The sequence below is a fragment of the Nycticebus coucang genome, chromosome 9, assembly GCF_027406575.1.
Source record: "Nycticebus coucang isolate mNycCou1 chromosome 9, mNycCou1.pri, whole genome shotgun sequence".
Lineage (NCBI taxonomy): Eukaryota > Metazoa > Chordata > Mammalia > Primates > Lorisidae > Nycticebus > Nycticebus coucang.
The window spans coordinates 106,091,338-106,113,001 of NC_069788.1; the positions used below are offsets into that span (position 1 = coordinate 106,091,338).

Here is a 21,664-nt window from a genome sequence, read left to right on the forward strand (position 1 = left end):
TTCTTGACAGGGAGAGGAGAAGGACACTTGTCACTGTCACACAGACAGTAAGCAGCAGAGGCAAACCTTGAACCTGGCCATGATTCTCCAGCCTGCTTCCTTACCTCTATGACTCAATGACCAGCCTCCTCCAGATGAGCTTTCTCACTTAGGGATGGAGATATGATAGTACTTGGCTCCAAGACCATGGGGAGGATTCATACATACATGCAAATCCCTTGAAAGAGTGTGTGGCTTAGAAAGCACCATATATCCACCTCCTATCGTCCATCCTCATTATTATTATTAATTAATAACAAATATAATTTGGTCTATTGTAACTCTAATCATTTAGATGATAGTAACTGCAATGATTATTTATTGATAATCACAGTTCATTGGGCAATGGCATAACAAAAAACTTAGGCAGAATAATGAATGCCTTTCATGAGGGCCGAGTGGCTTGCTTCTCCAGATGTGTTCTTCCAGGCTACCAGTTAGAGGCATCTGGGATGCTTGTCAGAAATAAAGATTCCAAGAGCCCTGCTAAAGACCTACGACAATAAGACCGCCAAATGTATACATTCAAAAAGACCTTAAGCGATTCTTCTAAACACTATGTTTGAGACTCCTTGATTCAGAGGCAAAATTAAATGTAGATACATAGGGAAATGGAAGAGAAATCAGACATCAGGAATCTACACATTGCTCTGCATTTATAATTTAAATATCTTAAAAGCATATATAGATAATCCTTTCGGGAGACGGTATTTCTGGATTTCTGTCATAGGACTAAATGATTTCTGACTCAGTAAAATTTGCACTTATCATGTCACTAAATAATTTCTGTACCATTTTGTTCTATTAGGATTGGATTAATCCAAGCAATAAAAATACAATAACAATGGTGATGAATGATGGTGGATAAAGATGGAGGATGATGATAGTAATTATGAGATGCTTGATGCTTTACATCAAAATGATATAGTCCTATTTGGTGCTCAACTATGGTGACAAGAGTGACTAACTTTTTAAACAGTTATTCAGGAGTAAGTCCCTTTAAATCACTCCACTTCTGATGCCCTCTTGCATATCCCTTCTACTTTTGATGTTATCTTTATGGTAATGCCAGAAAGTATCTTTATGGTAAAACCCAGAAACTACAGCTTTCAGGTATATGTTAAAAAACATCAACATTAATATGCATTGGAAAGTAAAAACTGTCTGAAATATAGATGAAATAAAACGTCATAAAAGAAGAGCCACTGTAAAATTAGGTTTCCAGCCAACAAGATATTCAATTCTCAAGGATAAAGAAAGGCTAAGGGAACATTATTATTAATAATATGAAAGTTATAGATCCTAATTCTTTGTACGGTATCCACCTGGCTATTACCATTTCCCCAAATCAACAACAGTCAAGCATCAAGGAAGAAACATCTTCTTTGAAGCATGAAAGGAATCATTGCTGACATGATCTGCGATGCCTAAATATTTAGTAAACACAAAGGGAAATCTCAGTGGGTAATACTGTTCAGAGAGAAGAATCTGATACCACTTCTCAAAGGATTGCCAGGAGGAGACAGCCAACAAAATAAAATAGGACGCCGTGTGTGGATCTTACACCAAGTCTCAGCCGTGTCATGCTTTGAGGGCTGTCCAAAAAGCAGTGCTTTCTAAGTAGACAGCTAGAAAGGAGCCTGGATGCATGCCCTTTGTTTCCTTCCCCGTGTATAAATATCTTTACCTGTGCCAGGAGAAGAAAACGGGAGGGCAAGATGCCGGGTGCTTTTCTTTAATATCTACCCAGCGGCTGCCTTGTTTTCACCGACAACCTCTGGAGGCAGCCCCGTGAGAAACATGGTGCAAATCTGTAATGATGACTTAAAATATGAAAATGAGCATACGCAGACATTTGTTCTCACAAGGAAAGCGTGAACAGCTAAATACTAAACACATCTATTCTCTGATGCCAGCCTTTTGATGCTGGCTTCTTTGGGCAGTCAAATGTTTCTTTCTATAATCAACTTCTAGCTGGTTGCGGCTACCCCCATGGATAAAACTGACAGGTTTTTAATTCATTTTTCTTTGTGACCCTTAGAATGTCTCATAAAATCCTTTATTTTATTTGGTAACTATTGCCATATAGAGCAATTATTGAGAAAGAGAGGAAGAAAGAGAGGGGGGAGAGCCAGGTGGAGATAAAAACAGACAACATCAAACAGATTGGGAAAGGAGAAATGGAGCCCTCATACCAGAGCAAGCCAAAGAAGTTTCACAATTATAAATGTAATTAAAATAACCATCTCTCCTTTTCAAGAAATGTCAGCACCTGATGGGGGTTTCTTGTAATGGAAACCTTTTATTGTGTTCACTGTATCTTTTTATTCACATGTGTGTGTGCCCATGCAGCGAGTCTTACTTGGGGGTGAGGGTGGGACTGAGCGTGGGCCACACACAGGGACAGAACAGATGGAGCTGGCCGGTGCTGGCTCCCATGCCCTGTTTGATTGTATATATCGCTTCCCAACTCTGCCTTCTACGATGCCATGGTGGCAAACTGAAATTAGCCTTGATGGGAATATTCGCACCACAAAAAGAAGTGCTACAAACCAGAGATTTTCTTTTTTTTCTCAGAAAGTCCATTATTCAGTAAACATTTACCAGCATTCTACTGGCCACATCAGTCCCTCTCTTCCTTCCTTCCTTTCCCTCTCCCTCCCTCCCTCCTTCCCTCATTTCTTTCCTACTTTTCTTTCTTTCTTATTTATTTATTTATATTGAGATAGAGTCTCACTCTGTCACTGAGCTAGGATGCAGTGGCATTGTCTTAGCTCATTACAACCTCCAACTCCTGGGCTTAAGTGATCCTTTTGCTTCAGCCTTCTGAGTAGCTGGGACTATAGGTGTGCACCACCATACCCAGCTAATTTTAATTTTTTCATTTTATCTTTTTTTTTTTTTTTTTAATAGAGAGAGGGCCTCAGTCTTACCTTGGCTGGTCTTAAACCCAGAATGCTAGGGTTACAGATGTTGCTGCAGCCTTCATATTCCCTGACTTAACTAATCCTTCCGCCTCAGTCTCACTGAGTAGCTGAGATGTCAGGCATGCACCATCACACCTGACTATGTTTTAAATTATTTATTTATTTTTTTAAGCACATAAGTCCTTCTTGACATGTATCTAACATCATTTTTGAGCACTTACTATCTGCTAAGAATTTTACATGTGTGTCATATTTAATACTTAAGAAGAAACATGACGTTCAGTTGTCTCTGCTGGACAGGAGACTAAAGCACAGATATTAAGCTAGTTGTTCAATATTGAAAAGCTTTAGGACATATTTTGAATCCTAAATCCATCTTCAGATCACTATTCATGCTTTCTTCTAAGGCTAATGGTCTATTAGATCCTGGAAAAAAATGCCGTCATAGGAAATCTTGATCCAAATATTTCAATTGACAATTGATGTTGTAACTAGGATGGAAAAATAGAGGGTGGATAATTGAGACATGCTAGGCGGGAAGGGGTAGGTGCACTGCAGGGATTTATACTCTATATTCCCCTGCCCTGCTTATCTGTATTGCTCAGAAAGAAGACACAGAGGCAAAGGCAAGTCTATCAAATCCATTGATGTCACAAAACTTGTAGGGATATATTATTATCTTGCTTGTCTATTGTATATGTTTATGTAAATCATCTAGTGTCATTTTAGGAATTGGCAAGTTTTGCAAAGCTAAGTAAATTTTTTAAATGTCATGTATAGCAGTGAAGGGGAGACCATTAACCCCGAAGAAAAAATAGTTTTAGAGGTGTTGAAGGCGGCCTGTAGATCCCGAATCTACTCTGAAGAAGAGATTCTTAGTCTTCCTCCAGGCAATGAACTGGACCAACAAAGGGGAGACATGGGAAAGATGATTCCATTTCAAGGGGAGAAAGAATTTTCTAGAAAGGATAATGCACTTCTCCTCCCTCAAATTACTCAAGGAGACCCAGAAAGGCCTCTCTCATGAAATAATAGTTAAGAATACAGGTTTGAATCCTAGCTCTGCTGCTTCCAAACAGCAATTCTCATCAGTTTCTTCATCTGTAAAGTGTGATAATAATATCTACTTCAATGAGTTGTTACAAATATCAAAACAAACAATATCTATATTGTCTGTACTGATATAGAAAGTACTAGGACAGTGCCTAGCAAAAGGTCAGAGCTATATAAACACTCTTATGCTGGCAAGAGAATTCCCGTTTGGGGTTAATCAGAAAATTCCTAAACTTTAATCATTTGTGATTTTGTGTTTAACTTTCTCTAGGAATACAGGGCCAAAGTCCCGATCGGCCTCTAACAAATACTGGTTGATAAATTGATAGCCACAGGTTTGCAATAATTTTTACTAAAACTGTCATAAAAATCCTAGAGCTATGATGTGAAGGTAACATTTCTTAAAAGGCTAATTCCTCTAGTTACAAGGTTTTTAATCTCTCTGAAAATTTCTGAGTATACTGAAAGAAATAAAACATCCTATTCCTAAGAAACAGCCCAATAGACTGGCTTTGACTTTAACAATCATTTAAAAATAATATTGCCGTTTCATATTTTAGTATATATTATTTGACCCTTGCTTTCCTAAATTCATGCAAACACATATTCAGTCATCATAAGCCAGTCATTGGTAATAAGAAATAAAAGCTACTTTTCTACCTCTCTGTCCATAAGTTTTTTATTTTTATTTTTTTGAAAGACTTACTATTAATTTTGATAAATGCTCTGAGGATACAAAAGATGCACAGGGAGTTATTCCCAAAGGAGACATCATCATTTCATCCTTGAATTTCCACCTAATAGGCAAACTTGACTCCGTTGCTGCTCACTGATACAAACCAGGGACTTCAATTTAATTTTTTTCCAAATCCTAGGAGCTGAATTTGACTCTGTATAACCCATTGTCCTAGGAAGCAATGCCCATAAAGAAAGCATAAACTTCTTAGTATTACTTAGCCTGAAGGATAAAAGACTAGAGAGGAAAAATCTTGTGTAATACCTATTTCAAAAATATGAAGGATTATGACTTGAGAGATAGTTGCCATATGTTCTCCCTGTCCCCTAAAGTTGGAAAAAAACACAGCTCAGATGAGAGCAACGGGGATTTGGGATAATGATTTTAAAAAGAACTCCTGGGTAACAAGAGCCATTGAGTATCAGAGCAGGTTAGAAGGAGAAAGTGTGAAATCTCTTTCTCCAGGAGTGTTAGTTGTATGTATGTTGTTTTCCAATTTGCTTGCCCACCTGCTCTTCTATTTGTATAATGTATTAATGAAGAAAGAGCAAGAAAAAGCGAACCCATTCCTTCCCAGAGATGTGCCTACATAGGAAAAAGTATGATCACTATCAAAGACATTTGGGTCTCCTGTCGTTCCTCACCCGAGATGGTTCTCACGTTCCTTCTCTCCGTCTCTAGATGACTCATGTGGTCTTACAGTCCCACATCTCCCATCGGTTCTGAGATGCTACGTGGCACGGCCTTGATTTTTCAGTTCTCCTAACTGCTCCCCTTCCCTCTTCACTGGTTCCTCACTTATCCATTATGCTCTCATCACGGACACGCCAAGCCCTCTAAACACACTTCTTTATGGAACGTATCACTCCCTTTTATGGATTCAACTATCATTTTTTGGTAGCTAACTCACAAACCCACAATGGGAGGGCAGCACTTTCTCTCAAATGAGAGAGAGCTCCAACTCATTAAAGAATTCCTCACTCCTCTATTTCAGAGTCATCAAAACGTCAAAGCTGGGGAATGGGAGAGTGAAGAGAGGGAAGGAGGGAGGGGTGGGGGGTGATGGTGTATGACACACCTCTTGGGGGAAGGACACAATTATAAGAGGGACTTTACCTAACAAATGCAAGCAGTGTACCTGGTTCTTTATACAGTCAATAGATCCCCAACAATTAAGAAAAACAAAAGTCACCTGAAAAGAAAAAACACACCTCATAGCTGTCACCTTTAAAACTCGAAAGTACCCATTTCATCTTCTTCCTTTAGCCTTTTAAATATTTTTCACTGATACTTCCATTCTCTTCATGTGCTGCCTTCAAATGTATGCCTTTTTACCTTTCTCTGGTAACTTCTCAATCCCTGTTTTGTTATATTGGTCACATTTTTCCCTCCCACATAGCAAAAACGGTTCTCTAATATGTAGTGAATAGGGCCCAAGTTTTATACCTTGGTATAGCTTGGGCCTTTCATAAACTTTCACCAAATTACTTGTCTGCCATGTGAAAAATTCCTACTTGAGTCAAGTGCATCCTCTCACATGCCTAGAATAGCACACCTTCATCCCCTTTGCTCAAACTTGGCCCTAGCCATGGTTCGTCTTTCTTTTGTTTGTTTGTTTGAGATAGAGTCTCACTATGTAGCCCTGAGTAGAGTATGTGGCATCACAATTCATAGCAACCTCAAATTCTTGAGTATAAGTGAGTCTCTTGCCTCAGCCTCCCAAGTAGCTGGGATCACAGATGCCTGCCAAAATGCCCGGCTATTTTTTAGTTGTAATTATGATTATTGTTTGGGAGACCCAGGCTGGGTTTGAACCCACCAGCTCCAATGTATGTGGGTGGCACCCTAGCCACTGAGCTACAGGCACCAAGCCACCATGGTTTGTCTTTGAAACTAATACAATGTTACTCCAAATCCAGCTCACAGCCCACTTTCCTTTGACTTCTACAAGGAATGGAGGCTGCCTCCTTCAACCACAATCACATCTGTTAACAGTCAATTGGCTGTCAATGCACATTACCTTGAACCCTGGGTTGCATAACGTCTCTATATCTTCTCCCTTTAAACATAAATGATGGTAAATATCCATTGATTTTTTTCATTGGTAATCTTGATTTTTCTCATCTCCAATTGTGTGTGGCTTCTTTTTCTATGATATCTTCATAATCATACACAGAACCCAACACATTTAATATTGTTCTCCTAAGACTGTTCAATCATTTCATTCTAGAGAATAATTAATTTCTGATATAAAAATTGAAAGGAGCAAGAGGAAAATGATAAGGTAGAGATAAAAGTAAAGGAGGGAAGAAATAGAGAAGGAAGAGGAAGAAAGTCTGCTTCCTCTAAGCAGATAACTTCCTCTGAGTCTGATAACTCAGAAATTACTTATAATCCTTCTCACAGTTCAATTCCCACGTGGGAGAAGCAGTTGAGAGGATGACAGCTCTCATCAGTTATTCTCTGGACATATTTCTCAGATCCAACATTTCCAAGTAGAACAGGTAGCAGCTTTACCTCTACAATGAAGCAAGTTCCTGTCCATCCAATCAGCCTAGTTGAATACAATGTCTGCCATTTAACTTCTAAGGATCAAATTATTCTTTAACTGCCTTAACTTTTTCTATCATTATATTTCTCCCCCTTTACCATTGATTAAAGAATAATGTGTGTAGCATTCAGCTGTGGCCTTGTCTATTGAAGCAAATTATACCATTCTCACTAAATCCATCAAATTGAAATACTAAAAAATGAATTCCTACTGAAGGCATAAACAAACTAGTTTTTAATACATGGACTATCATAACAGATTGTCCTTGGCTGTTCACTATACTGTATATTCTGACACTTGTTAGTGTATTTACAGTGCTTCTACTAAAAAAAGAATGGATCAAGGGAAAACAGCCGAATTCAGAATGTTTTAAATCTACGTTATATACTGTCAAAATAACTTTTAAATATATGCAAAACTGAATATTTGCAATTCAAAACAAGAGCACACAACGGAGAAATAGAACATGCTTCCATTTCATATAAATCACATTACAAAGAAGTTATTTGAACTGTCCATATTTTACCAGACTCACAGACAAGTGTATGGCAGAGTCAAAGAAGAGTACCCCTCTCCCAGAAATTGCCATTACAGTGAAAAATAATAATCTTTAGAAAAAAAGAGATAAAGACACAGTATTAAAAGTTGAGCAAGGGATGAAATAATTCAGAGGATGACAGATGGTGTTCTGATTTTAGCATAACCATCATTTTGATATTTTAATAAGAACACTAGCATTAGATCACTGATACATTGATAAGCACCTACTAAGTGATGGGCACTGTCTCTGGTTTGTGGGAAATACAAAATGAAAGGCATTTAGTGTTTGTGTTGAAGGAGTAAGTCATCTACTGTGGGATAGAAAAGTAATTCAAAGAGAAATCAAGGAAAGTATACAAGGAAGCATGGGATTAAATACAAATTATGGGTATTAATTGAAAGGGTAATAACAGAAATTCAGAGAAGGGTAAGAGAGCTGTTTAAGGGAGTAATCAATATAGATTCATACAGGAGTCATGGAGAATTTAGGATAGGGTCAGCAGCCCTCAGAAACTGATATAAGCATACCCTGTTTCATTGTGCTTTCCACAGCACTTGGCAGAGACTGTTTTTCACAAATTGAATGTTTGTGACAACCCTTCCTAGAGCAAGTCTATCTGTGCCATTTTTCAGCAGCACGTGCTCATTTCTTGTCTCTGTGTTCTATTTTGATAATTCTCACAAAATTTCAAACATTATTATTATATCTGTTATGGTGATCTGTAATCAGTGATCTCTGGTGTTACACTTGTAATTGTTATGGGCTGCCAAGAATCATGCTAACATAGGACAACAAACAATCCATAAATGTTATGTTTGTTCTGTCTGTTCCACCAGCCAACCATTGGCCTGTCTCTGTCCCTCTCCTCAGGCCTCCTTATTCCCTTGGACACAATCGTATTGAAATTAGGCCAATCAATAACCTTGCAATGGCCTCTTACGTGTTTACCTGCTGTAAATTGAAAGCTAGAAATGATAAAGCTTAGTGGGGAAGGCATGCTGAAATCTGAGATGGGCTGAAATCTACGCCTCTTCAGCCAAATAGTAAGCCAAATTGTGAGTACACAGAAAACATTCTTGAAGGAAATGGAAAGTGCCATGCCAGTGAACACAGGAATAATAAAGTAAAAACAGCCTTATTGCTGATATGGAGGAAATTTTACTGATCAGGATAGAAGCTCAAACTAGCCATGGCATTCACTTAGGGCAAAGCCCTAACAGTCTTCAATTATATAAAGGCTGAGAGAGGTAAGGAAGCTATAGAAGAAAAGTTGGAAGGCTGAAGAGGCTTAAAAAAGGAAAGAAAACATCTATTTCATACATGACATAAAGGTATAAAATAAAACAGCAAGTGCTGATGGAAAAGTTGCAGTAGTTTTCTTACAAGAGATCTAGCTAAGATCATGGATAAAGGCGGCTATACCAAACAACACATTTTCAGTGTTGATGAAAAAGCTTTATATCAGAAAAAAAAAGAAAGATGCCATTTGGGACTGCCATAGCTAGAGAGGAAAAGTCAATGGCTAACTTTAAAGCTTCAAAGGACAGGTGACTCTCTTGTTAGAGGCTAAGATATGTTGATGCCAATGCTTATTTACCACCCCTACAGTCCTACAGCCCTTCAGAATCATGATAAATCTACTCTGCCTATGCTCTATAAGTGGAAAAACAAAGCCAGGGTGACAGCTTATCTGTTTATAGCAAGGTTTACTGAATATTTTAAGTACATTATGGAGTCTTGTTTCCCAGAAAAATTTAATTCCTTTCAAATTGACGCTACTTATTGATAATGCACTTGGTCACACAAGAGCATTAACTTTATCCTATTTTTTATTGATATGTCATAGTTGTGCATGGGGGGGCATGTGATATTTCGATACATGTATAGAATGTGTAATGATGAAATCAGGGTAGTTGGGAACTTGGAGGTGTCAATCTGGCTTTGTTCTTAAATGGGTATGAGTCAAACATGAGAATGAGAATTACCATATAGCTATGTGGTTCAGGAACCAGTAATAACCAATCTGCAAAATCAGAGAAGAATATGCTCAAGCTAACACCCTGGACACCAAAATAGAGTACGAGATGAATAGTAGAGCTGACCTACCCCTGCTCAGTAAAGCCTATATCACCTGAACCTCATCTGACCCCCTGACGCACAGCTAAGATTAGTACAGTCATTCAGCCAATCTTAAGCTATGGAAGCTGATCCTTAACCAACCTAGTTATGAAAAAATAAAGGCTTATTGTCATCTGCTGTCATTGAAGATCAGATGGTAATATGTGGATGGTTTTAGATCTGGGTTTTCTGTTCTGTTCCGTTGGTCTATGTCCTTATTTTTGTGCCAGTACCATGCTTTTGGTTACCAGTTACCAGTTATAGACTGGTAATAAAGTCTGGTAGAGTAATGCCTCCAGAATTGCTTCTCTTGCTTACAGTTGCTTTGGCTATTCTGGCTCTTTTCTGGTTCTAAACACAGCAGAGAATTATTTTTTTAGATCTGTGAATAATGATGTTGGTATTTTGCTGGGGACTACATTGAATCCATAAATAACTGTAGGTCGCATAGACATTTTTACAGTGTTGATTTTGCTGATTCATGAGCATAATATGTTTTTCCAATTGTTTGTGTCATCTGCAATTTTCTTCTTCTGTGATTTGTAGTTCATTTGTAGTGACCTTTCATCTCCTTGGTTAAATATATTCTTAGGTATTTTATTTTGTCTGTATCCATTGTGAAAGGTATTGAGTATTTGATTAGATTCTCAGCTTGACTATTGTTGGTGTATAGGAAAGCTACTGATTTGTGCACACAGATTTTATAACCTGAGACTTTGCTGCATTTATTTATCAATTCCAGGAGTCTACTTGGAGAATCTTTGGTGTTTTCTAGATATAAGATTCCATCATCAGCAAAGAGAGATAATTTGACCTCCTCTTTTCTGATTTAGATACCCTCAATTTCCTTCTGACCACTCTGGCTAAGACTTCCAGCACTATGTTGAATAGAAGTGATGGCTGTGGGCATTCTTATTTTCTTCCAGTTCTAAGCGGGAATGCTTTCAACTTTTTCTCATTCGCTAGCATGTTACCTATGGATTTGTCATATATGGCTTTTATAATTTTGAGATATGTTAATTTATGCCTATTATGTCAAAATAATTATCATAAAAGTGTGCTATATTTTATTGATTACTTTTCTGCAGCTATTGAGATGATCACATGATCTTTGATTGTGCTTGTTCGTATGTGGTGAATAACATTTATGGAATTATGTATGCTAAACTATCTTTGCATCCATGGGATGAAGCCCACCTAGTTGTGGTGAATCACTTTTTTAATTTGCTGCTGAATTCACTTGGCTAAATTTGTATTGAGGATTTCTACATCTATATTCCTAAGGGATACTGATCTGTAGTTTTATTTTGTTCTTGTTGTTTGTTGTGTCTCCAGGCCTAGGTTTTAAGGTGATACTAACTTCACAGAATGTATTGGGGAGGTTTCCTTCCTTCTTAATTTTATGAAATAATTTCTTCAGTATAGGTAATAATTATTCTTTGTAGGTGTGATAAAATTTGACTGTGAAGCCATCTGGTCTGGGGATTTATTTTTGTTGGAAGATTTTGTATTGCAGCCTTAATGTCATTGTTCATTAATAGTCTGTTCTTTGACAAAGAAGAAAACAATACTGGGAAAAAGAATTCCTGTTCAGTAAATCGTGCTGGGAAAATTGGACAGTCACATGTAGGAGATTAAAACAGGATCCTTATCGCTTACGATTCACAAAAATTAATTCAAGATGAATAACAAAGTTAAATCTAAAGCATGAAATCATGCGAAGTTCAGAAGAAAATGTTGCAAAACATCTTCTAGATGTCTTCCTAGGCAAAGAATATATGAAAAATACTCCAATGGCAATCACAGTAACAGCAAAACTAAATAAATGTGATCTGCTTAAGTTAAAAAGCTTCTTCATGGCCAAGGAAACACTCAACAGAGCTAACAGACAACTTACAGAAGGAGAGAAAATATTTCCATGCTATATATCTGATAAAGGGCTAATGATAAGAATCTACAAAGAACTCAAGAAAATCAGCAGGAATAAAATCAAAAGTCCCCACTAAAAAAAGGGCAAAATACATGAACAGGAGCTTTTCAAAAGAAGATATACTATGACTAATAAATATATGAGAAAATGCTCAATGTCACTAATCATCAGGGAAATGCAAATTAAAACACAATGAAATATCACCTAAAAGAGAAATGGCGTTTATCAAAAAGTTCCAAAACAACAGATATTGGTGGGAATGTGTACAGGAAGAAATATTTATACCCTGTTTGTGGGGCTGCAAACTAGCATAATCCCTATGGAAAATAGTACAGAGAGTCCTCAAAGAACTAACAGTAGACCATTTTGACTATTGGGTATTTACCCAAAGGAAAGAAAGTCATTTTATGAAAACGACACTTTCATTCATATGTTTACTGAAGCACAATTCCCAACCACAAAGATGTGGAATCAACCCATTGTCCATCATTTTATGAGTAGATTAATAACATATGGTATATGTATACCGTGGAGTACCCCTCAGCCGTAAAAAAATGAACTAACACTTTTGCAACAATCTGGATGGACATGGAGACTATTCTCTTAAGTGAAATACTGCAAGAAAGGAAAAACAAACACCATGTGCACTCATTATAAAATTGGAACTAACTTATCAGCTCCAGGTGCACAGATGGAAATCAAGTGCGGGGGGGTCAGTGAAATCATGGCTAATTGGTAATATGCACACTAATGGGCGATAGCCCCCCTTATAACTTTGACTGAGGCAGTTCAAAAGCAAGCCATGTAATCAAAATATTTTTCCCTCTTTAATATTCAGGTATTAAAAACTTGTTTATTGTCCTATGTTTCTGAGATATTTTGATTATTAGGAAACATCTTACATGACTAGCTAATTGAATTGAATTGAAAACATTCCTGACCTAATTAGAGTTTTACAATATACCTCCCTATCCTTTTATTTCTTTTTTTCATAAACTTGTTTAAAGAAGTAAGACCCAATAAGCAAACAATATGCTAATTAATTAATATACTAAACCATGCTGAAAAGGGAAAAATAAATTCCATATTAAGGCCAATGTTCTTTACAGTGGGAATTTGGTATGGTTTGACTGTATTCCCCCAACAGTCTCATGTTGTAAATTTAATTCCCAATGGAACACCATTAAGATGTAAAATCTTTAAGAGGTGATTATGTCATGAGGCCTCTGTCCTCATATATGAATGAAAGTCATTATCTCAGGGATGATTAGTTATAAAAATGAAGTTGGCTGTCTCTTACTCATCATGTGATGCCTTTCACCATGGCGTGACATATCAAAATGATCCACATCAGACGCCAGTGCCATGCTCCTGGATTTCAGAACTGTGAGCCAAATAAATTTCTGTTCAATATGAATTTCCCAGTCTAGAGAATTCTACGATAACAGCACAAAACAGAAAAAACAAGAGTTGCTATGCAAAACACAGATATGATCCAGGATATCAAGTCATTCACTTCATTCAGCCTGCCTAAATATGACAGTAGCTTCTTAAGAGAGTCTTCACTTCAGACAGCGATACTCCCAGGCAGTATTGTGTTCCTCTTTCAAACTTTATTTTCTCTTACAACCCATCTCAAGTTAACTACTTTATTTCCCCCTTCTTTAAGATCATGCGGTCAATTAGGGATCTGCTGAAGGCATTTGTAAGAGGGCATGCTTGATCATGCCAGACTGTACCATCCATTTCTAGATTCACTTCTGTTTTTATGGATCCTTTCAGAGATGCAACTTCTTAACACAAAGGCATGAGCCTCTAAGAGCAGAGTTGCAGACCCTGGGATGGGTGGAGAGGTATCTTCTCTATTCTTCTCAATTAAATAAGAGCAAAAAGTTTAGTCCTGTAGTGACCAGGCACATAAACCTATCATACCATGGAAAGAGAGTTTTGTCAATTTTTGATAAAAAATGTTTGTTTTTGCTTTTTCTCCTAGACATTTGTAAAGAATGAAACTGGAGAAAGAGCAGAAAGGAAAAGTGTGCCTCCATGTGTGCTTGTAGGTTGGTGGGTGTAGAAACTTTGGAAGACTCAAGACTCTCTACTTCTTAGGGCTATTGCATAGATGCTCCTGGTTTCTCACAGAGCTAAAATGCAGATCTCTGTAAGAAGTAAAGGACGGTGATGAGAAGTTGTTCTGTCTGTTTTTTTTTTTTTTTCTTGCTTTTCCCAAAGGCCTCCTGACATGAAGAGATAGATGATGGCCAGTGGCAGGGATCAAGAAGTCCACCCCTTGATGTCCAGGCTCTAGGACTCACATTTGTCATTCCCAGTGCTTTCCTCTCCATGGAAACTTCTCGTCATGGGGTCTGGCTTGAGTGCACTGAGGAGAGGGAGCCAAGGGTATAAGCTAAGAGACATCATCCTTCACTCCAGGCAGGAAAAGGAAGGATCAGAAGGGGAGGGAAAAGGAGTCATCCATGACTGAGTCTTGATTAATTACCAGTCTTGACAGTGACAAGCAATGTGGAAAACAAAGGAGAGAAGTGAAAAAAAAAAGTTACTTTAGAGCTTCTTCCTACACAGAAAATAACAATAACCATCCTAAATTAGAAAACTCAGTCAGATGTCATACAGGCAGAATCTGAGAATTTGGAAACTATAAATAAACAAATAGAGCTCGAGACTTGTGTTTTCTGGAAGGCCCAGCACATCCAGGAGTTCTGAAATTCTGAGAAGAGTAGCCCCGAAAATCAAAGCCGGGTTTATTCCCATACATATCACTTGCACCTTGTGCGCCTTCTTTTCTTAGTACCAGTGATATACAGCGATTGTAGCCAACACAGGGAAACACTAAGAATTATAGGGTCTGGTGTCTATCCTATCTCATGAATGGAGTTCCATAGCCCCTAGCTTCTTTTGAGGGCATCCTCTAAATCAGGGTGTCCAATCTATAGCTGATAGATAGGCCACAGGCTGATTTGGAGAGGACTTTTTTTTTTTTTTTTGCTTATCTGTGGTATCAGATACTGGGAAAAATATGCATGGACCTTTTTTTCCCACTAATCATCTTTCCTTATGTTTGTGTATTTAATGTGTGGCCCAAGACAATTCTTAATCTTTCGGTATGTGATAGAGAAAAAAGGAAAAAGAATAAGGTCGGACACCCCTGTTTAAAGGCTATTTTTGCCTTTTCCTTACTTTTTCACACAGTATCAGCAAACCTCCAAACTATCAAGACAAAAATACCCTGCAGCTACCTTCTGGTGCTCTAGGAATTTCCGGAAGTAGAATTGCTGGTAAAGTCAGAGAATCTTGTTCCTGGGACATCTCAGTGAAACACCAAATATGTTCCACTTGGAAGTTCCCAAAACAAATTGTGTCAGCTTCATAATTTAGCCTAAGGCTAGGAAGTTTCTAGTTCTTTCAGGGAACAGAAGGAGAGAAAAGATGGTTCTGGCACTCTTGCCTGTCAAAGTAGTTACATGTATGCCATTGTTTGAAATAATATGAGCAATCATTGGAAACAGAACAGTGTGAGAAGAATTCTGGGAAAACACAGTATCAAAGTCTGAGTCAGATGAAAATTCTTGTCTAAGGATCCTGGAAACCTCTTCTAAAATGTTTATGTTTCTCCAATAGAAATGCTGTTCCTATGAGAATATTCTCTGAAAATTACACTAATCACACGAGACTGTAAATTATGTCATTGTGATTTTAAATTTGTAAATAGTTATTCCTGTTAATACCTTTATAAGACTGTTTCATCTGGATTGAATTAATCATACCTCTATTCTGAAAATTGTAGTCCTAGGAGAAACTGACGTTTTTAAAAGGGCAGTGTTACTCAGAGGTTCTACACTTAGTAGGAATTTTAAGATACTCTCATCCAAAACAAACAGTTTAGAAAACTCTTTATTCATTCAGGGCTCTCACTTCTCTAATGAATCTTCTCCATCTACCTTTGTTTGTTTTCTTTTCTGTACTAATCTCCTCAAGTAGTTTCCACAAAACTGTGGTTGGACTGAATAGTTTAAACAAAAAAAAAATTTTTTTTCCCTTATCCATTAGCTACTTTGGTCACTTGCAACCTCAATTTTATTTAAAAGGAGTTTTCCCAATGATGACAACATGTTCAGAGCTTCTAATGATTAAGAAACATTGCTAAAGATTTGCAAAATTAAATCAGACTGCAATATAAACTTAAGGTGCTTAGGACTACGATTTATACAGGGATGAATGCCATAGCAATATAACCTACCTCTAAATAAATTAGATTCCAAGACACTTGTGCTTGCTCATATTTCTCTCCTTCTCTCTTTTAGCCGTATCCCTTGTTGTGTGACACTGATAATACACTACTAAAGGTTGAAATAAATCTCTGTAACCTATCTCTTTCCTATACAATTTCAAACCAAAGTCAGATCCAGAGGGTAAAATCTCTCTCTCCTCCCTTTAGTGTTCTCTTTAATTTATGTTTCCTTAAACATCACTATTCTTAGAAGTTATAGCCTATTTATACGATCACCATTCTTCTTAGAAGCTCAACATTTTTCAAGTATGTGTTTTAAATTTTCTTCGAAACCCTTCTATGATAAGACCAAAAGGCAAGTTTATGATTTTAGGTAATTTTACCCAAGAATTATACACAAGACTTTTTTATATATATTGCTCCTCTGGGTGTGTCAATTCATTTTTCCCAGTGACAAACTTTGCAGGTAGTAAGAGCTTAAAAAGACTAGTCACAGACTCATAGAGCTGAAAGGGACCCCCAAGGATGTTTACATGTCAATTTTGAAAACTATGAAGGTAAAGTGACCTTTTATCTTTCAGTATTCATTATGCTGGATTAGAGGTGGAATGGCAGCCATTTTGCATAATACTGCATATATGTACTAGAAAAGATACCTAAACCATCCCCCAAATACTCTCTGTGCGATTGCCTGGTTCATTTTATCACATTAAATGTTCTGTGTCAAAGCTATATATAGACAACACTTTCTTCTTGGTTCCTTTTTGAGACAATAATACTGAAGTCAATTATGTATCACATATTTACACTTTGTCAAGCACCAAACTAACACCTGACTCTAGACAACTATCTTTAAAGTAAATACTCATGTTATCATATTTTACAGAATGAGAATCACAGACTCAGAAAGACTCAGTAACCTGGGTAAATTGCACAGCAGGGAATTGATGATACCAAGATTGCAATCCAGTTCTGTTTTATTCCAGCATCCAGGTTTTACCCATTGTATCCACTGGGTAGCACATGACCAGGATCCAATGAGCACTGTCCATTCTTCTGGGTTCTTTGCTTCTGAAGCTGCCTGAGCACCTCTATTTGAAAATTTTGTGAGTCAACTTTTTGTCTGTTAAGTGGTAAAGGCATATTTACCCACTGCCAATTACTCTGAGTGTTATAACACAAAGAAAAATTCAAGAATCTCAAATTTTAACAAATTAGGCATCAAATCCACATCCTAGTTACCTGTTGTATGTTTTTAGGCAAACTTGACTTCTATGAGTCTCACTAGGTTCTTCTAAGAGTGAGCTGCTAGAAAGTTTCCAAATCATATGTCAGATAGATGCCTGACAAAGAGAAAACTGTCAATAAAAATGTTTATTATTATTGTTACTAAAGAGAAAGTTCTTATATTTTTCCCTTGTAGCTATAAAGCTACGACATGTGAACACTTGCTATTTTCTCTGTGTCAGACGACAAATTATGCCAAGACTCCAGTGTAAGTGAGTACACGGTGATGCAGGAAGTCAGAGTCTGGACACAGCTGCCCAGTTGTACTGGCTGATGATTCCTTTAAGACAGGGCAGGAGTGTGTAGGCTACCGGACAGTGGCCTCCCTGTAGAACTGCTATCAGTCCAATGGCTCCCCCTATTTTGAGTTGGTGTCTGGCCTGTATTCTTATATGAGTATCAGTTTCTGAAATATTATATGATGACTTCATCACATATGTCTAGTGGCACAGCAGTATCCTTAGAATTCTAGTCCTGCTGAAAGACCTTCACTCAAGACCAAACGAGAGTGTTTCCTCCTGGGGGACTCCTTGTTGACCTCTGTTGACTTCCAGCTGTCATTTCCAAGGCACAAGGTGATGCTGACTCCTTGGAGACAATGGGAGCTCAGTGGGGCAGCCATCTACGTAAGTTTGATTAGTGCTGCATCATTTAGGGCTGTCAGCCTCTAGATTATGTGCAGTTTTCACAGGAGCAAACCCTGCAACCTTGGAGCATCCCCTGCAGCACAGACCTACATCATGCCCACATGCATTCATTCTCAATAGCTCCTAAGTGATCTGGCAAAGGTCAAGACAAGAAGGAAGAGGCTTAGAAGAAACCAGGTTCAGTTTCCCTTGCCCCACTGTTTTCATAAATTTCATACTGATATGAGGGTACATACGATTGTGCACATTGCTTGTGTTTATAAGACAAAGTCTGAGATGTAGTTGTGTCTTTCACCCAGGCAGTATGCCGTATCCCCCTGCATTACACCTGTTAGGTGAGAACTTACTGACGCCCCTCCTCCGACCCCCTTCTTGAATTGGAGTTTTTCTTTCACACACATCTGCAGGTCCAGCCCTGCCCTTTTCACGTATCTCTACCAAGAGATTCAGAATATCCAGGAGACCCCAAGAATCACATGCTTTTTCACGGATTCTCTGGATTGGCAATTAGAATGTCTATAGCCTCTTTTATGCTATAACCTTGGAGTATTGAGAGAAACTAAACGTTGTCCGAGTTTGGATATTCCCCTTCAGTAATTCTCCAGGGAAACTGATGCTAGCCCGGCAATGACCCAACGAAAACAGCAACCACGAACTGTCCATCAGAGAATGAGCAGTGGCTATTTCTGCATGTTAAAACCTTAAAATCTTAACCATGAAGAAATGGGTTTTACAAGTGTTTATAAGTTACACTTAAATTCATGTATTCCACAAGAGCTATCCAATATTTATTCTATGCCATGAACCCTGGGAAGAGAATGGATAAAGAAGGGGAAGAAAGAGAGACAGAGGAAGAAATCTGTCAGTTCAATGAGACTGAGCTGATATTTTACTGACTGCCAAGAAGAGAATGATGACAATAAAGAAATCTTCCAATGAGGATTAGGGGCCTGTTCAACTTAACCTGAAAATGTTTCTACAACAAGAATACGTTTCCCTTCCCTTTTGATGCAGTATCTGATTCATACAGGACTGCCAGTATCAGCTATCACTGAAAATTATAAGGAAATATGAGCAAATGAGTAGATGAAACATCATTTCCCTTTATGTTTTTTGAGGAATGTTCAGTATAGACCAATTCCAAAATGCAATATGCTTCCTAATCCTAACATACACACGGATCGAATGTAAATTCCTGCCCCTGCCATAAACATTGTCTTCAGGGAAATCTTACTCTAGGAAGAGAAAAATCACAGTGTAATACATTTGGATAGACACACAAACCTGTCTTCCCACTGATGAATCAATAAGTATGCTTTTATTGTTACTATGAAATAGGTTATATATGTATATAGTTGTATATATACAACTTTTAATGCATGAAATAATGCATGAAATAATGTGGATTGCACTCACCACAGGTTGACTTATGGTTTTCACTGTTCTGTGTCACTGCAGAAAATTATATTCACAGGCCTATATTGCATATATCTTGCTAGGAAGGGACTCAGGAAAAAAATCTTTGCTACCAAAGCAAAAGCCAGGAGCAGCGCCTATGGTTCAATGGAGTAGGGCACTGGCCCCATATGTCAGAGGTGGTGGGTTCAAACCCAGCCCTGGCCAAAATCTGCAAAAAAAAAAAAAAAGCAAAAGCCATATTCAAGTCTAGATGACTTGAACTTTACTTTGGAAATTCTCCATTTTTCAGGGTATTGGGAGTTCTGTTTAGTTCCTTCCATCTGTATCTCTCTCTCCCCACACTTGATTTCTCTGACATGTTGCCTGAAAAGAGACCAACAGAACGAGACCTAAACACTTACCACAGCCATTTGGAACATAATGACTAACATAATAGAGTTATTCAAAAGTGTAGTGGATATAAGGGTGATTCCTGCCCCCAAACTCTTGGGAGTTGGAAGTTATTTTACTCAATTGTGATGGCTTTGTTTTGGAACAGAAGCTGCCTTTTTCTGAAGATCCGTTAACCACACTTGCATGGATGTCTTGTGAGAAAACCTTGCTTTGAAGGTTGTTCTCCATAAAGAAATTTACTAGAGACTTCATCTTTCATCTGCATTTTAAGGACAAGAAGCATGTGCTTAAAGGCACAGGCCAAAAAGCTAGCAGCAATACAAATTTGTTTCAAAAAGTACTAGCCTTCTTTCACGTATCTCTAAGTCAGAGATTTGGGGTTTCTGAAATGGGGACTTGCAAATACTTCTTAATGCTTGGCCTTATGTGTGGAAGCCAATTCCACGATAAAGATTCTCTTTGAATTGATTACTGAAAGCATTAGATTTAATAACACTTTTTTTCCCACTTAAACCAATGTCTCTTAATAGTGACTCAAAGCATTTTAACAGGTATTTTCTTTTCAATGGCGAATGAAGGAACAAGAGAAATATGTAAAATTGCTTCTATGTAACAAGATAAAAACTCCAGGTAACCACTTACGGAAAAAACCTGGGAAAGACAAACAAAATTTACCAAGACAACTGCCAGAATAAAGAGTTTAGTTGTCATTCATGCACTCAACAAACATTTCTCAAATTTCTGCTTAATATAATCATCTTAAGACATATGGGGAGAGGTACACGCACAGGGCATGATGTATGTTTTCAAGTAGCAAAGAATTTAGTAACACCAGCTGAGATGACCTTCAATCCCACTGAAGGTAAGTTGGTTGCTGAAAATCTCACAAGGATTTTCTTATGACAATATATCACCTATAAAAATCTAGTGTGAGCCTGGAGAACAACATATGTTATTTTCCTCCATTCTTATGTACCCTTTAGAGTGATTAATCTCTGAACATTGTATTACCTGTTAGAGGGTAAATCTTTATGGTAAGCATTGAATTATTCCGGGTGGCAATATGACATTGACTCACAATCCCAGAGAAAAGGCCATGCAATCTACCTTAGCTCCAGGTGCTTCTTTTATAAATTGGAGATAGTAACATTTTCTACCTCATAGGTGTATTGTGAAGATTAAATGAGATAATGAATTTGAATCATTAGCTCAGTTCCGAGAAATAAATATTAGCTCCTAATAAGAAGAAAAATAACAACACAGCATCCTGCCACCTATGAAAATGGCTAAGTAGTTCTGGAAATTCACCAACCTGATATAAAGAAGTGCTCTAACTCTGCTTGTTATGCTGGTGTGAAATTTTTCAAAAAAAAAAAATTGTCTTGTATGCTCAAAAACTGCAAGTACCACATACTGTAGTACTCTGGCCAGTATTCTCAACTTTAAAATGGTTCTGGGGGGGCGGCGCCTGTGGCTCAAAGGGGTAGGGCACCGGTCCCATATGCCGAAGGTGGCGGGTTCAAACCCAGCCCCGGCCAAAAAAAAAAAAAAAATGGTTCTAGGGGAATGAAGCCCATGGCCTTAGTTATCTACCAAAGCAGAAAAATGGCAAGGGGCAAGCTGGATTGTAGAGAATCTCCAGATGTTTATTTTCCTTCATTGAAGTCCATATAAAATATAGATCAAATGTTCAAAGCTATTAGGAGCAGAGAAAAATGCCAGAATCAATGCTGCAACACATTTTGTGTTTACCCTGAATTAATGCTTTTATATC

At 37.7% G+C, this 21,664-nt stretch overlaps 1 protein-coding gene across 15 annotated transcripts in view; it reads right to left on the bottom strand.

Annotated features, from left to right (window-relative positions):
* NRXN3 (neurexin 3) overlaps window positions 1–21,664 on the bottom strand; it is a 1,789,915-nt gene that overhangs the window by 689,419 nt on the left and 1,078,832 nt on the right. The gene's annotated exons all lie outside the window — the stretch shown is intronic.